Source organism: Echiichthys vipera (genome assembly GCF_963691815.1).
Source record: "Echiichthys vipera genome assembly, chromosome: 4".
NCBI classification, from domain to species: Eukaryota; Metazoa; Chordata; class Actinopteri; order Perciformes; family Trachinidae; genus Echiichthys; species Echiichthys vipera.
In genome coordinates this window covers 12,156,460-12,170,915 of record NC_139829.1, presented here as the reverse complement: position 1 = coordinate 12,170,915, position 14,456 = coordinate 12,156,460, and the positions used below count along the sequence as shown (strand labels likewise).

Here is a 14,456-nt window from a genome sequence, read left to right as displayed (position 1 = left end):
TGTGCTTCTTCTTCATCCTCTCTGTTCAGTCAAACATCGGCCCATCTGTACGTTGCTGGCCACTTATCCAGTTCAATTAGAGGTTACAAGAAAAGCAGAGCAGCCCAGCCATGTCCTCCAGCTCCTCCTGGGGGATCCTGAGGCCACCTCATGCTGGTTGGGATGTATAATCTCTCCAGCGTGTTGTGGGGCTGCCCCGGGGTCTCCTTCCAGTCAGACGTGCCCAGAATAGCTCCATTGCATCCTGATCAGATGCCTGAACAGTTTGATGCCGTTTCTAGTTCCAAAATTGCCCCCGTCTCCAGTCATTTCTTTCTCCACCCTTCTTTGTCATGTTTACCATGTCTCCTTTTGCACACAGCCTATTTAAAAGTTGAGAAGTGAAAACACAAAGGAGGAAAAAAACAGAAAGAGAGAGAGAGAGAGGGGGGGGGGGGGGGGGGACTCTAAATCAACTGCAATATAACTGTGTTTGCGACTGCACTCCTCTCTGCTCTCTTGTTAGCAGCCAGCGGCTGGCCTCCACTGCAGGGCTATTAACATCAGAAAGGCCAGGTTGTTGAACTGCTTTCACAGAGGTTGAGCGTCTGCCGTATCCATTATAACACTAATGTTTACATCCACTTAAGCCTTACTCACAGAATGTTATGAAACAATGTAGTGTAAAATTGAGAGGGCCAAAAACGGGCACAGTACAAGCAAGTAATCACCAGTATGATTAGCTCCATAACAAGTGTGTCCTGGATGAGCTAAATGCCTGGAGTAAACAGAACACGACTGTATAATATAATTAGGTTATATTTCAAGAAACTGTGCATTCTGTGTATTTTAACAGACATCATGCAGCAACATTCCTTTAAATTTCTCTTGAGAAGTCAACTCCAAATGAATCCCACTTTGTCATCTTAATTGTTTATCAGCATATGGTAATGCCCACTGAACACTATATAAGGGCAGGTGTTATAGGTGTCTGTAAGAAGAAGAACTTTAGCAGGAGTGAAAATTATGTACTGTTTAATGAACCAAGTGTGTCAGTACTGGCATTACATGAAAAGAAATGGAAAAAACATAATAATCATGATATGATTTATTTTATGTTTCTCAAATTCTCAAACAAGTTTAAAGTTATTATTGTCATGTGCACAACAATTTCAAGAAGCAACCTAGGATTTTGGGCTCCCTGTAACAATGCTCTATAAATACACATTTAAAAAAGGAAATCACACAATTAAAAGCCTAATTAGAATCTATACCATAATAGTACAGTTGGATTATAGGGATACATATATAATTATGTACATAATAAGGTACAATAACAATTGTGAACAGAAAATGGTAAGAGTGCTCTTGACCACTCGTAAAATGTTCTTTTACCTAAGAGAAGAGCAGAAATAAGAAAACAGTGGTTCGTCCCAGACACCAATGGCTACTAACAAAATAGGAACAACTCGTCAATATTTCTGAAAGTTTTATCACCGCTATCTGTAAAATCCCCCCTTTTTCAGATAATGTAGGAACACTGAGTTATCTTTTACAATATATAAACTTACGGTAACAAAATATTTTGTACAATTTTCAAGATCGAAGATGTGTTAGCTATGGAGCTATGGAGAATATCGAATACATTAATAGTGCAATGACTGCTTCATTTAGATATAATTTGAAATGCGTGTCAGAAATAAGAAAAAAGGACCAGCTCTTACATCAAATACTGATTCTTAAAAAAGCACCCCTTCTACATAGGGCCATACACACAGACATATTGGGGCCAGTGTTGACTTATATCCTTATGCTAATAAGCGTATTAATTCGCACTATCCTCCAACACATACACACACATACAAACCCACACTGAGAAAACTCTCCTGCCTTTTCCTAAAGCCCTGTAGACCTCCCCGACAGAGACAGGAGAGTCAAAGAGACAGAGTCCTTGAAGTGAAGATAATATAAACTACTTTTTCATTGTCTTATTAGAGAGAGATTGTAGAGAGGATATAAAGTTTGCTGTAGCAAAGAATAGGAGCAGGTAGGTTCTGAAGGGTGTGCATCGTCTGACCTCGCTGTGAAATTTGATCTGCAGGTGGTGGAGGCTGCCAATTAGTCTATTTATAGTCATTGTACTAATATCAAAAGACATATACATACACTATGTACATTTCCTCTGATTGCTGTGTGTTACGTTGCTATTGACTGGTAGATACAGTTTCAGGGAATTTATATTCCCCACATGCAAGCGCAGCACACGCCTCAGCAGAATATCAACAAGAGGAGAGATGTAATGAAAACTGGCTGAACAACAGAGCATAAATAAATGTTTTATATCAATGGTACCAGAAACACAAATAAGTTAAGATATTTAAGTTGTTTTACTTTAGGGGTTTAACTGTAAGTGCAACAATATCTTATTCTTATCCTTTCTTTTTTTTAAACCACTCTTTTTATCTACCTCTCTCTCCAATTCAATTTTAATGAGCATTATTGGCATTGCAGATCAGAAACTGTATCCCCTGCCAAAGCAGTACGGAATATTACTAATGATTAGCAGATAATTAGTAATAAATATACAATTATGTGCAAACATCAACAATCGTATCAAATACAAGATAATGAAGGCTTTACATAACAATAACTTTCCAGATGTAGCCTAAGAAACATTTACATTTATGACAACAGTCAACATATTTTGCCACTAATATTGCAAACTGTTTTTTTCTCCACACATTTTTCAGTTTCTGAGTTTCGGGAAGATGGATAAACTGTTAAATTTGTCAAAGACCTCTCTGACTTTTCGAATGTCAAATGTGTTGTTGTTAAAACTTATGTAGTATGCTTTCATAAAATATAATTATTAGATAACAGGCAACTCATTGCTCTGTAGCCTCAGCTAATGGTAAAATAATTACACTTTCTATAAAGCACACAAAAAACCCTGAATGGCTCTGTGGGCGCAACAACAACCTTTGCAGTGATAAAACGTTGTGGTTAACAGATATGGCTAAAGTAACTTTTAAACCACTATGCAGTAAAACTGAATTATTTATTGTGCCAACCATAGCAGCCTTATGCAATTACGAAGCTGCTCTTTTAAGAACGTTAACAGCATCAGTGTTTCATAATTACAGATGTTCATTATTTATTTAAAGATCCCCTCCAGACATGTATTAAAACATATTAACAAATAGTCTGCTTGGAACAATAATGCGTTTCTGGTAGATTTTCTGTGATAAATCTATATAATATTTCTACATAAAAATCCTTAAAAGGCCATCCACTCATTCTACCTCATTACAAAATCCAGATTCTAATAAAATGCAAATTCTGTTCAATTCTAAAGTTTTTAAGATATCGCCGACTTCACTGCCATCCCATTCTCAGTTTGTGTGCACTGGCTGCTTCAAGTTTCTACATTACACTTGTGCAAGTGTTATATTGGACCAGGATTGTCTTCAAATCTAGACTAAGTGTGATGTCACAAATCATGCTCGTAGGCCCGTCCATTAAAATCAGTTTTTCAGCGGCAACAGCTTTCTCGTGTCTAACTCTGCTCATACATCATTCTGCACAGTGTCGCTCAAACATCTAACTGTAGGAGCGCGAAGAAAAGAACCGTATTTGCATACTTATGTCATGCTGATTTTATTTATCAACACCGGAACTTTTCATTTTAAAAGAAGACTTTCAATCCAGCTTTGAATGAAAAAAAAAGTTCCCAATAAATGGGAAAGCTGTCATTTATTTTACATCAGCTTAATTCTCTTTTTTATTTTCTTGTCCCCTTTATCGTACTCTCTCTTCCTCTATCTTTGATGTTTTTGCCTTGTCACCTTCTGGCAGTTTTCCCTCGTTAACATTTCATATCGTTCTTTTCATTCTAGATATTTTTCTACATTCCTCTGTTCATTTCCCTTTCTTCAGCTGTCTATCTGACTCGCTCTGTCTCTCTCTATCTTTGTTAGACAGTTTTACTGTGGAGAAAAGCAGAGTGCAAATGGCCATTAGAGAACATTTTACTCCCCCCTTTCCCAAATTCAAAATGACAGGCGCAGTGATATGCTGCTAACTATCTGTATGTGTGTGTGTGTGTGTGTGCACGTTTCAACTGCGCTCCCCATCAGCTGTCTATTATCTGAGCCAAATCAGAAAAATAATTTATATATGACGCTAATGGTTGCAGTGTGTGTGTGTGTGTGTGTGTGTGTGTGTGTGTGTGTGTGTGTGTGTGTGTGTGTGTGTGTGTGTGTGTGTGTGTGTGTGTGTGTGTAAAACAAAACCACTACCTAAATGACAGCCACATGAGACTATATGCAGAGGCGATTGGCCTAGTGTGGATTTTCTTAAATGACGGACAGGTGGGAGGTCTAATCCCATCAGAGAGTTGATTAGTTTGTCCCTCAGGGCCCACCCCTGTCTGCTGAGTGGGTCCTGATTGGATGATATGATTCTTAAAGTCAGATGGATTGGATTGCCTGAGGCAGGGAACAAGTGAAATGGGCAGAGAGGGAAGCAGGGAGAGTGTGAAACACAGAGAAGAAGATTGCAAGATGAAATCTGAGAGTGAGAGGGATGGATGGATTGCATTGCATGGAGGAAATATACATCTGAGAGTGACTAATAGTGAATATCTGAAACTGTAAAAAGATAGACTGAAGACAGAGAGAGAAGTTACTGTAAATTCAGACAAATCACTTTGCTTGAAGGGAGATGAATATGGATTTGAATAAATGACTCAGCTTGGGGAGATCACCGGTAAATGGGGGTGAGTGGGTGGTTGACTTCTGGGAATGGGTTTTTGAGGAAGGGAAGGGGAGAGGAGTGGAAGACTTGTGTAATAAGATGAAAGCTTTCCATAGTCTGAGTATTAGTTTATGCAGCACCAAAATCCCAGAAAAAACAGACTAGCAGAAACTAGCAGACTTGTTTGTTGTTGTTTTTATCTTGGCTGGTTTGTTTTTCACTCCCTGGGCAGGTTTTTCATTGTGTGAGAGCTCAACAGTATCTGGCGAAATTAGGTCTGGTGCTTCCAATTATTGTTTAAGCTTTTAATAAGATGTGACAAAGGTGCACCATGCTGCAGCCTAATGATAGGCCAGAACACTGGAATTCTCACCCAACCTTTGGCACACTTGACCAGGTGTGTTGATTAATGCATGTGTGAAAACATGGACAGAGTAGCAGAGTGCAGGTGATAAAACCAGTTTAAATAGGCTACAATTTGCACAATATAGATGCAGTCAAATCAAAATGCAGTAGCTGAACTTGACTAGTACATGAAACTCCACACTCACTGCACCTCGTACACTAATTTACGCTAAATATTCAATATTTATAATAGCTTACTCTTAGCAGAAGAACCTAAGGTACTTTTCTCACAAGGGCTCTTTAGATATGGAAATAATATGAAGCTCAAATATGCATACACTGGTATTATTGATCTATTCAATTCAATTCAATTCAATTTTATTTATAGTGCCAAATCATAACAAAAGTTATCTCAGGACACTTTACAAACTAGGTATCTGATCAGTCATCAGAGTCCCTATAATTTCAACAAATAAAGTTACCAAGGGTTTTATGAAATATATTTGAAAGTAGTGACATGCCCAGTGGCAAGAGTGGTAGATACAAATTACTATAACATAACTCGTGTCCCAGGTGCCCCTCAAACATCAGTGCCATTGCTTTTTAGGTCTCACATTCAAAGAACAAGCAGAGGTTCCTTGGGGGGGACAGTGCCAAAACAACGTGTTCTCATGAACTCATTCGTAGCAAATCCTACGTAAAGTTATGCAAAGAAATTAGTAGAAATTACTATGAAAAAAACAAGCTGACGGACTGCAGGACGGACCGGAAGTCAAAATACGCTCGACTGGACGTTCAACAATGCACAAAAAAGTTACGTTTGTTTACTACGGACGGAAATTGAACTCTGCTCCCCTTGCTTAAAGTCGTGTGTTTTACCTGCTAGCCATCCACCCCAACCTGCCTGCCTCCCTATGTAGCACCTCGTCGTCTTATACTACGTCACATGTTTTCACGGTTGGGAATACAAACAAAAAATATGTGGATTGCACACGAATAACTGCGCATTACTTTTCATTGTTATATGTACAAAAAATGTATGTAACAGCCTTGCCAAAAATGCAGCAAGTGGTTTTACAAGCGCACAGTAAGGAGCACAATTGTTACAAGCGATTCATGTTCGCACATCATATCGAGACATTACCATCAATTAACCTCTACACAAAAGCCAAGAGTAAAACATGTGATTTAATCTGAAACCAGCCTGGGGTCTGTGGGTCAGAGGTTCCTGCATGCATAATATCCTGCTTTAACTGTAGGAGGATCATTATTAGTCAAACTATGCAGTTGTAGCACAAAAAAGCTGAAAAATATTTCAGAGAATTGTCACCGTCACAATGCTACACAGAGGAGCGTGTTGAAACAGGGCGGCACAGTGTTGTAGTGGACACTGACGCCTCACGGCAAGGGGCTTCCTGGTTCGAATCCGGGCTCCCCGTGTCTGCATGGGTTCTCTCTGGGTTCTCCGGATTCCTCCCACAGTCCAAAGACATGCAGGTGTTAGGTTAATTGGCTACTCTAAATTGCCCGTAGGTGTGCTGTCTCTGTTTGTCTCTATGTGCCCTGTGATAGACTGGCGTCCTGTCCAGGGTGTACCCCGCCTCATACCCGATGTCAGCTGGGATCTGCTCCAGCCCCCGCGACCCCGATAGGGACAAATGGTTGAAGATGGTGGATGGATGCATTTGTTGAAACAGCAACACATTTTTGTAGCCATTTTAAATATAATAACAAGAAAAAGTTGTAGCTTTTGACACTTTATAAAAGCTGCGTGGAAAGAAAACCTTCATCTCCTCATTTGAAAAAACGACATGATTTTCTCAAGGGAAATACTGAATATAGAAACAGTTTTAATACCATCTGCATGATTTTCAAGGCATGGCATCTCTATGCACTTGTTTGTTTGTTTGTGCGTTGGGCGTGCGTTGGGCGTGCGTGCGTGCGTGCGTGCGTGTGTGTTTGTGTGTGTGTGTGTGACTGTGCGTGTCCATCTTTCCTTTTAAAAAAGGAATAGGATTCAGCCTCTACTTTGTAAAAACACTTTAAACAGCCAAGCTCTCTGTCTATTCTTTGCTCGAATCACTGCTGAGAAGTTAGAAAAGTTTTCAGCCATTGTCTTTGGAGGTTTGCACAATTGTCGTGGTGTTGTCTGCTGTATTTGATGAAGGTGAAGACATTTTTTTGGCCTCTGTATTTTCAACTAGTCCTAACTGCTGAGATCCACACTTTTATTTTCCTCCTGCAACTTTTTCTCACTGCTTTTCCTTAGCTCTTCTTAAACTTATCTCTCTCTCCTTCTTTGATCCGTCTCTTTAATTTTTGCTCACTTGGCTTCCCCCCTTGTTCCCGCTCCTGTTTGTCTGCTCTCTCTCTCTCTCTCTCTCTCTCTCTCTCTCTCTTTCTCTGAAACAGAGAGATTAAATCCATTCTTCAGTGTCCTCAAACCTCCAACTCAGCTGTTTACTTGCAAAAACACCAATACATTTGTTCTGTCTGTGTGTGCTTGTGTTTGGTTTTGCATTTTCTGTGTCTCTTACTGAGTGTCTGTGTGTGTCTGATAGGGGCTTGTCTCTCCAATTATTATTTAAAAATAACAGTTAGCCTTATAGTAATAACATATTTGAAATAATAACCTTTATTGCTTCATAATCTCTGCATTTTCTTTATTACGATACATGGGACTTTTCTTATGTTGAAACAGCAAAATAATATATGATTTTACCTGCTGAAGATGCAAAAGTGTACCCAACAACCACACTTCCACCAAGGTATACCACCACGATGAGGAGAAATTGCAACACCGTATCTTAAAGGTCTACTTTGCCGATTTTAATCCAGCTCTGTGTCATGGCAGTCTTGACCGTGTGTGCAGATTAATGTTTTTTTGACATCCTTCTTAGGCAGTAATCCCTACACAGCAGCAAAGATGCCCCAAGCTCCATGGGCTGCGGCCACAATGGGAAGCTCTTTTGCACACTGCCATGACGCATAGTTGGATTTAAGTTAGCAAAATATATCTTTAAGTACCCCCTGCAGTTTCTGCTTGTAGTAAATCATCTCTGATTTGCACTGCACCTTGGGAGATTCATGAGGCTTGTTTTAACCACAAGGATATAAAGCTTTTTGAAGTTAAAACCTTTGTGTCCTGTTCTCTCCGAACTGAATGTGACTGGTCTAGACTGGTTATGTTTAGAAGCTATTTCAGACTACACTGGGGAAACAAAAGTCTAATGTGACATTTCTGTTTAATTCTGCTCTGTTTTTCTTTGGGAGCCTTTAAAAGTTAACTTATACCCACTGTGACCAAAACAGAGTAAATGGTTGACGTTATGAAACCAAGCTGCATAATGCGAACTTGTGAACTCGTCATGGTATGATAAGAAAAGAAACAAGTTTTTTACAGAAAAATAACTATCAGTTGCTAAATCATGAATATAAAATTTTACTATCCAATTGAAATGTTTCTCTAATAGATCTGAGTATGTCAATGGACATTTATACATATGATTTCATGATTACTTTAAATCAGGGCTGATACACAAATAAAACGGTTGACCCGCTCATAAACATAAGAAAAACAGTTACTCTATGTATAAAAGGAACAGACAGCATCATTTATCAAGTTTTCTCATCTCCCACTCTACTCTCCTTTGGCACTCACACTGCCAGGTCCACAGCTGTGTGTATGTTTGGGTTGTGTGTGTCTGTCTGCTTGTATTCATGCGTTAATTCTTTCTCTGTGTGTCGCCATCTCCACATCATCTCTCTGGCAGCTCTCATGATTCTATTTTGGCACTTTCCTCCACAGCTCTGTGCCATTTAGACGCATACACAAAGGACACAGAAAAAAAGAATCGAGGGGAAACAAAAAAGCAGAGGGGGAAATTAAATCAAAATTAAAATTGAGAAATATAATGAAAATAAACAAAAAGCTACAAAAACAAAAGAAAAATGCACAAGACCAACTTTCTGGTGGTGTGGAGTATTAGAAGCAACATATAACTCTAACCTGTTAACCCTTTAACAAGACACGTATACAGGTATCTGCTCAGCTGTAAACAGGTGAAGCAGCTCACAGTAATATAATTCTGCATTTTCCTGGTTTTGAGCGACACCTTTCATGTGATACAAATAAATAAAAACATTTATTTGGGCCACTCAAACTAGTAATTTTTCATTTAAAAAATGCCTACAGATCATGCATTGATGGAAAAAATAGATGTAAAGAAACAATTAAAATGTAAATAATTGTATGGCAGATATATTTCAACATGTTTTGTAGAGTTGTATAGCATATAATCCTCCTGCATTCATTTTAATTCTCTGCTGTAGAATTAAATTATGAAAACCCCAAACTCCTTTGTTACTGATCATCAAATTACAAATGCTGGCAAAATGTTTTCAAACTTAATTTTTCTAAAATGTTCACCCATAGAGCAGAATTAATTCAGCAAGGCGTGATAGAAATAATAGATCTGGAAAAAAGGCGGCATTGGTTGTTCCCGTGACTTCCGCTGTCTTATAACTTCATTGGAAACTGAGCCCTGCCACAGTAACCACGTGCAGTTTTCACACTGATTTATACCTGGAATGTAAAAATGATTTGAAGAAATAGTTTGGGGCACCAACAGTCTAACATCCCTTTGATGTTAACAGGCGGTAAATCAGGTTTCAGAGAGGGGGGAAGATGAAGAGGCAAACGATGCGATGGGGGAGGGAGGGCAGGAGGAGACAAAAGAAAAAGAGAGGGTCAAGAGAGGGAAATAGTGGATGTTGGGGAAGATATAAATAAAGTTAAAGGGAAAAGAAGAAGGAGAGAAATTGAAAAGAGGAAGCCGAGAGGAGAAGGGTTGGGCACTTTTCCTTTTATGTCGGGGAGTGGAAGCGGAGAGAAGAAAGTCAAATTGAAAGAAATTAAAAGGTGAGAGGAGATAGGGGAAACGGTTTAGCTCTTACGTACAAAATGTTAACCTCTTTTGAGATCAAAGAGTTTCATGAGGAAGCCAGAGAAAATGTCACTAAACACAGTGTGTGTCTGTGCTGTGTGTGTTTGTTTGTGTTTATCAGGGAAATGGGAATTTCTGAGCGGGATCCGGCAGAGCCCGACGATAATAAACCAGAACCTGTCGTAAAACCTGAAGTTGATATTTCAGTGTCAAAAACGTTTTCTAAATATTTTCTAAATGTTCACTAAACGGCTAAAACATCCTTACCTCTAGAGTCAGACAGGTTGGCGAGTGTTGAACCTCTCCTTTACATATTTTTTGGAATATTGATATAATATTCATTCTTCTGTAGGCTTTGTTTTCCTTTTCATTAAGTCCTGAGAAAATTATCAGAGTCTGAAAATGGTTGTCTATACTTTAGGGCTGTGAGGGTGTTCAGACAAAGCCATACGAAATTGTACAAATAAAATAATAAAATAAAACACAACATAAATAATAAAAATACAAAGCAGCAAAAGACCAAGGAATCAATAATTGTCTGAGTATGGTTGAGACAAAAAAGTTACCAGCTAAAATTTCTATTGTGAAACTAAATGCTTTGGGAAGTTAAGAAGAAGTGCACAAATCTATGGTTTTCAACGAAATTCAAGACAAGTGAAGGCCCGTCGGGTCAGCAGCCTGGTATTAATGTATATGACTGGATGAATATGAAATGGTTTGTTGCTGAAAGAAAGCATACACACAAAGGAGGGAACTCTACCCCCTGTAAGTCCATGTTCAAAATACATACATACATTTAAAACAGAGTGGAAGAGAAATGCTAAAACAAGTGTATGGAAATAAGCAGTTTTCAAATTAAGGTGGAATAACATTGAAAGGTTAAACAGGTAGACTTTATGAAACAGTGAAAGACCGACAAAGGGATCACATGTTAAATGTAAGGCTGAGAGAGAAATAATAAGAGGTGGGAAGAAAGAATGAGGTGTGCAGTGTAAGTGTAGCATGTAGAGATGAAAGAGAGATTAAAAGGTAATAAAAGTGTAGGATAAAGAAAGAGAGGAGAAGTTTATACTGTACATGCCATGAATGGATGAATATTTAAACGATAAGAAATAATGAGGGGGAGGGACAGAGAGAGAGAGAAACAACATGATAGTGATATGATAGTAATTCGTATGATTTAATATTTACCCTCATTATATATTTTACCTTTGTATATTTGAATGATTATAGTTAGTGTTCTTTATATTGATTGACAATCATAGTTTATTCATGCAGAGGATCCAGTCAGTAAAAGTACAATTTTCTCAACAGAATATTAACAAAATAACTAACTGGACCCGAATATATAAATCTTCAAGATAATATTTAGACCTACTTTATATATACAGTATAGCTACCAAAACAACTTGTCAAAAATCCCAATATGCCTACACTGGGTTATGATCAGTTTCCTTCTTGCATGAATCCATTGTTGGTAAAAAACACGTGGGCTGATCAGTCACACAGTCATACAAGCACTGAGGGTGAAAATGAAACTGACTCAAATCTTGGCTTTTCCATTGTTGTGCCTGTCAGAGTGTGACAGGTCTTTAAGGGTGCAGTCCCCTTTCTGAAACACAACCATTATAATCCAGTGTCTACATAAATGTTTTTTTACTTTAGCATCAGTTATATTTAAATAATATTGTAGATAGCTGCATTTTCCTAAATAATGGCGTTTGTTGTCTCTTGTTGTGTTGACAAACTCTGCTTGAGCAGACACTTAATCCATATTTTTAGTCTGGAGAATTTATTGTTTACTATCACTGTTGAGTCATCGTTCAGTATTTTAAAGTGCAAATAGAAACAATTTTTATTACTGAGCAGAAACAGAGTAGCATAGTATGTCACTCTCTGGTCATAATCAAGCCAGCATTAGACACGTGATGTATCAGACCCACAGTGACGTGCAGTCAGGGGAGGCAGGTGAGGCTGTACCTCCCCTGTCATCATGAGAGGAAAAAGAAACAAAATAATAAAACAACACAACTATTAATATTTATCCTCTGGACTATGATTTTGGTGTGGTTCTTAATGTATTTTGACCGTTTTTATACTAAAAATCGCAGAAACTTCTGTATTTCCTGCTTAAATAAACGGAGTCTCTTCGGAGGCGAGAGGTGAGGCACGGACAGCCGAGCCTCCCTCCAGATTGCGCAATCACTCACAAACTGGATTGAGCGTGTGCAAACGGCGCGTACTTGTTCCCATTTCTGTGTATGTTTCCAATATGATGGTTGAGGACACTTTTATGTTATAAAAGTATACGTCTTCTTTTCCACGGTGTTCAGTAATGTATTTTACGTATGTGTGTAATATTCACATCTTATTGATATGACATAAATCCACAGGGAAAATGCTTGCCTTGAGGCAGGCAGTACCTCTGCCTCAAGGAAGGCGGCGATAGTAAGCAGCCTTATAGCCTGCATCCAGCCAGGTCACGGTGAATTCTAACCTGTGTGCAAAAAGTAAACACAAGGAGTGTGCTGTGCGACGCTGTAGAGCTTAGCGACAAGCTGTCATTTCTCGCCCTGAAAATGGAGGATTTGATTTCTAAACTAAGACATTTTCAAAGCTGGACTTTCAGTCAGTAAAGGTTAGATATACTGCAATATACAGTGGCACTGGTGTTTTGAAATGGTTTTCAGCATCCTATTCGCTCCTATTCTCTCATCCTATCCTATTGGCATCCTGTTTGTCTGTAAATCTGACTTGTGAGTCAGTGCCTCCCCAACCCCAACCCTCACTGCACGTCACTGCAGACCCATAAACTGTATAAATAATGAATGTAGCATACCCGTCGGGGCGCATTCTCTCAACTTGATCCAATCGTACTCGCCTACAGGAGTCGCCATCTTGTCAGACTTTGACTCTGCCTAATTTCCTCTTACCAAAAAAGGGCATTGTTGTGATGTTTGGGGGAGGGAGTTGTGTCCATCTGGCCGACTTAAATCTCCGAGGAGAAGTGAGGGCTAGTGACTAGCACTAGTCACACAGAGACTGTGCCTTTAATAGTTCACAAACTTTAACCTCCAATAAAATCAAAACTAGCCTGGTACAAACAAATCCACCTCCCTCAGTGTTGTCATGGAGATATGACCTAAACCAGGCCTTAAATAGGTTTTTTATGCTGTGAAAGTGGCCTATTTAACATTGGGGCCAATGAGAAATTGCTCTATTATACAAACTACCATAATACTATCAACCAGGATAGCTGGTGTTGCTGTGGTGAGGGCTTGAGCAGACCATAACTGATTGTGGGACACTGCTGTTTCAGATGAACATTGGTAGAAGATCCTTTACCTGTACAAAAATGCAAACATACACCAACAGCAACACGAGTCTTGTATTCAAAATTATACTGTAAATGTACAGAAGGATTATCAACAGAATCTATTTAAATTATAAAAAAGTAAAGATTTTGCGATAAAATGTCTGATATAATGACTGATATATTATCATATCATACATTATACTGTACATCACATGTATAAGATTTTTAATAATGAAGCAAACATGAGAAAGTAGTCGTCAAGGTAGAGCTGCTTTTAAATAATTTATACACAGTTAAAATAGAGAGTGTATTCCAGGGTTTTTCAAGCATTGGTGTCAGGCCCCTCTTAAGGGTCACCAGATAAATCTGAGGACTCATGACATGAAATAATGGGGCAGCAAAGAATACAAAGTAGTACTTTAAAACTGTTATTGAGTTACTGTCCCTAGTACATTTACATGTAATAGTGTGTTGGGGCAGGGGTTCGGGTTAAACATGATTAAACATCTGCTATAACCGTCAAATAAATTTGGGACTCTATATTCATTACTGTAAACAATGAGCCCGTGGTTAAGATAACTGATAGTATCTAACTTAAATCAGTGTTGTCAAATGTAAGAGTATATTTTTTCATAATTATTCTCACAGAGAACAGAGAATGTTTCTTTTTGCCCTCTAGCCCTGTCTTTATTTAAGATCTCCTCCTACAGTGTATACATGGTTATGCAAATTAAAATGCAGTGAAAAGGCTGGCAGTATTCTCTTTAGCAGTAGTCTTTTGTGCAATTACACTAATGTCTTAAAATGAATGTGATTTACTGGTTTTAGAATATCACATGTACCACACTTACATTGCTTCAGATTGGTGGAGGTGACAAGAGCTCCCTGGGCATTCACATATCCATAATGCCACCAATGTGGCAGGAATAACCTCAAGAAGCTTATTATTAACCTTTCTTTTGAGGGCACTTTAACAAAATAAAAATATCGTATTGGCTGATGAAAACTTGCTCCAGCTTTGCACAATAAATGCACAACAGGGGCATCTGATTCTGCAGGAATCTGTTTGAGCTTAGTTAAAGACTCAAAATTCAACCCAACTGTCCTCTTCTGCT

The 14,456-nt window shown here is 38.5% G+C and overlaps 1 protein-coding gene across 1 annotated transcript in view; it reads left to right on the top strand.

Annotated features, from left to right (window-relative positions):
* The window catches only part of LOC310945976 (transmembrane protein 132B), a gene marked incomplete at both ends in the record, with an annotated part of 177,706 nt that overhangs the window by 143,458 nt on the left and 19,792 nt on the right, over positions 1 to 14,456 (top strand). The gene's annotated exons all lie outside the window — the stretch shown is intronic.